The sequence below is a fragment of the Hakea prostrata genome, chromosome 10 (assembly GCF_041222555.1).
Source record: "Hakea prostrata isolate BN-2017 chromosome 10, UWA_Hpros_2, whole genome shotgun sequence".
NCBI classification, from domain to species: domain Eukaryota; kingdom Viridiplantae; phylum Streptophyta; class Magnoliopsida; order Proteales; family Proteaceae; genus Hakea; species Hakea prostrata.
The window spans coordinates 40,889,771-40,893,770 of record NC_142609.1 but is presented as its reverse complement, the minus strand read 5'-3'; the positions used below and the strand labels follow the sequence as shown (position 1 = coordinate 40,893,770).

Here is a 4,000-nt window from a genome sequence, read left to right as displayed (position 1 = left end):
TTTTCCTTTCGCCTTGTATTCCTTGAGTCTAATTCTAGATAACCCTCTTCTAATCCCTTGTCACTATACTTTTTAGGGACAATTTATCTTTTATGTGATTAAAGGTATAGCCTTCTAAATGTGTGATACACAAAATTTATCTTACCATAAAAAAAAAATTGAAAATTATTTTTTTGGGTAAAAAGGATAATTTATTTAAGCCAGAATATACAAGGAGGGGGAATTTATATTAACAAATAGATACATGCCCTTGGTTAACTTCGATATGGTTCAGCTGATTTGATTATGCTCATTGTTGAAATTATTACTCAAAAAAAGTAACAAACAGAGAGGAGAATTTCAATTTGAAGCAAATGGAATGAGATAATTTCCTTTTTATTTTATTATTTTTTTCTAAAAAATGGGTATAAAGTTGAATAGAAATCATTCAATTTTACATTGCAAGCAATAAGAACCATCAAAAGAAACACCATACATTATAATATGAGAAACCCCAAGGATATGAGCAGTTAAAGTCAAAATCTAAACCTTACGATATCAGCAAAGGTCACTTTTTAACTCTTTCCTTTTGTCTGGTATTTTTCTAGTTCGATTTTAAATAACTCTCTTCTGATCTCCTGCCACAATGTTTTTAGGGATCTGAGAATTTACCTTATTAGTATTTAGAGGTAGGGTTTCGATTTAATTTTACTTTTGTCTTGCATTCCTTAGTTCGATTATAAATAACCCTTTTTTAATCCCCCGTTACTATACTTTTAAGGAGAATTTATCATTTCAGTGTTTAGTGATAGACCCTTTCAAAACACGTGATACACGAAAAGCGAGGAGCTGAATGATTGCAAGATTAATTCCTTCAACCATTAGTTTCTTTGAAGTCGTGCTTCAGTCCAGCACATTTAATGCGCAAAACAATCAAGCGGTACATTTTGATCCGCAGATTGAGATCTTGTCGAGATTTCGATCTTGACCATTGGGATTCAACGGTCGAGATCGAAATCTTGACCAAAATTTTGAATCCAACAATCCGAAACTTTACTTGACCGTCAAGCACAACTAAAGCAATTTCAACTTCTGTATACCATAAAATTTAGCAATTGATGAGGGTTTTTTTCGGATTGCCTATGCTTCCATGATAAAGGGAAGAGGAGTTACCTTTCCCACCTGAAATAGAGAACAAGAAAAAATGGAACAATTCACACTTAACCTACCATATTGACCAACAAATTTTTTTTTGTTAAATTAAATGTGGTAGTTAAAATTTCCGGCCACCTACCACATCACTGTTTAACTCTTCAATGCTGTAGGAAAATTTTTTTAAATTTATTTTTTATTTTTTATTTTTGGGGTCAATGTGGTAGTTAAATTAAGAAAAAGCAATACAGCAAAAGTAAAATTGTCGGTGAAAAAGATGATTTAAAATTAGGTCGGCAAGTTTTTTCCGCTTCTATATAACCAAACCATCCTCAACCTCGATCTCAACGAGCAGCACTGAAAGCTCATTACCATCCCACAGCAGCTGCCACCGCAAAACCCACAATAACATTTCCAAAAAATCTCTGCCATGAACCCTCTTGGCTTCGAATCTGATCGAACCCATGTCGTAAACCACCCTCTCTATAACTACGTTTGCTTCTCCAACACCCACTCCGCCACCGGTGCTGGTGGCGGAGAAGAAGATGAAGAAGATGATGAAGTGTGGTTAAAGATACGAAAGGAAGCTCAGTGGGATGTGGAGCAAGAACCCATCTTGTCAAACTATTACTTCACTACGATTCTTTCTCATGAATCCTTAGAAAGTGCTCTGGCAACACACTTGGCCACAAGGTTGGGCAATTCAAGTCTTCCTTCAGACACCTTGGTTGGAGTCTTCTATGGCGTCTTCAGAGAAGATCCAGAGATCAGAAAGGCTATACGTGCTGATCTCATGGCAGCTAAGGAACGTGACCCTGCTTGCATCAGTTATGTTCACTGTCTTCTCAATTTCAAGGGGTTTCAGGCTTGTCAAGCTCATAGGGTTGCCCATAAGTTATGGACTCAGGGAAGGTATGTATTGGCCCTTTTAATTCAGAACCGGGTATCTGTGGTTTTCGCAGTGGATATCCATCCGGGAGCGAAGATCGGGCAGGGCGTTTTGTTTGATCATGCAACCGGCATTGTGATCGGCGAGACGGCAGTGGTGGGGGACAATGTGTCAATCCTCCATAACGTTACCTTAGGGGGTACAGGCAAGCAATCTGGAGACAGACACCCTAAGATTGGAGATGGAGTGTTGGTGGGTGCAGGGACTCAAGTTTTGGGTCCTATTAGGGTGTGTGATGGGGCGAGAATTGGTGCTGGGTCGGTGGTGCTCAAGGAAGTACCTGCAAAGGCTACTGCAGTAGGAAATCCGGCAAGAATTCTTGGTGGGAGGGACAATTCATGTAGGATGAGTAACTTCCCTGGTGTCACCATGGATCATACTTATTGTGTCCTATCAGACTGGTCTGATTATGTTATATAGGGAAGGGAATGCTTAGTCCTCGGTGATTCATATCATTCTATACACTTGTCCTAAGCTCTTATTTTATCTTGTCGAAAAGTAAGTTGTGTTCAAGGAAAGGATTCAAGCTCTCTTTGAATCATATAAATAAAGTCGGCTTGTTATACCAATATACTTTGCCATAAAGTCAGTTTTGATCATGAGAATTTCAATCTTAGAGTTTTCAAACAATTCATTTTAATTAGCCTATTAAATGTGCCCAAAGTTCATGTGTTAGGGTTGCTAAGAGTTTTTTTCTTCCTTTGGTAGGAACATCAAAAAGGTTTCATTAACTATCATAAGTTATCTACAGCATAGGTAAGATTTTAGGGTAGTTACAGGGTAAACATTACTCCTAAATGCTATCCTACTCTTAAACTAGGCCATTTAGTTAGAGATTGTAAGAGTTCAACAACATGAAGGATCTCAAAGGCCATGGTTTGACAAGTTTGGGCAACAAGAAGTCCTATCCAATAAAACCAGACGTCAAACATCACTACTTCTATTATGATGTAGTTAGTTTGGGCATAGTTAACCCCATAATATAAAGCAAGAGAGAGCAGGTGTAAATGGTCATGAACATAGGTCTCTCCCATCTTCATCATTACCACTCTTGAGTTATGTACAAGGCAAAAATCTAGCGACTTAGATGATTCCCTAATCCTGAATGGCCTGCCAAAATCAATGTCATATTAATAAGAGGGGTTTCAATCCTCTCGGCCATCAAAGGAGCGGCCATCCAGCCGTCGCTCCAGATGGCCACCACATGTCATCTCAAAAAATCAGAATCGTTGAAGGTTTTTAGAGTTTTTCCTTTGTTTTCCCATTGAACCAGCTACAAAAATTCGGTTCAAATAAATGAACCGGTCCGAGTTACTATTTAAAAAAAAAAAACTCAAAACCAACTGCATTGTCTTCGTTGTTCCGAGAAATTCATGTTTTCCTTCCTTTCTCTCTCTCTCTCTCTCAATGGTTTCCTTTCTTTCTCTCTCTCTCTCTCCAGGAATTTTCATCCATGGTTTCCTCTCTCTCTCTTAATGATAAGGTTTGTTGAAGAACAAGAATCCATTGTCTTCTATCTCAATAGCGACACGATGGAGAAGACCAAATTCCTGAATCGAGTATTGGTTATATATGGTACTTGAAACTCTTAATTGGAGTCGGAGTTGGAGGTGGAGTTGGAGTTGGATTAAATACGGTAATCATGATTGTTTCCCTAGAAGATTCGATGGATTTTGGTTTTCTTTTTGAACGCTAATGATCGAATAGCAAACTAGGTTTTAGATACCATCAAGAGAGAGAGAGAGGAAACCATGGATGGAAGTTCCTATTGAGAGAGAGAGAGAGAGAGAGGAAGGAAAACATGGATTTCACGGAACAACGAAGACGATGAAGTAGGTTTTGAGGTTTAATTTTTTTTATTTTTTATGTTTTTTTTTTTTATAGTAACCTGGACTGTTTGAACCAAATTTTTGTAGCTAG

The 4,000-nt window shown here is 37.9% G+C and overlaps 1 pseudogene; it reads left to right on the top strand.

Moving 5' to 3' along the window:
- The first annotated feature begins 1,494 nt into the window (after positions 1–1,494).
- On the top strand, positions 1,495–2,506 carry LOC149002992 (serine acetyltransferase 1, chloroplastic pseudogene; annotated as a pseudogene).
- Positions 2,507–4,000: the final 1,494 nt, after the last annotated feature.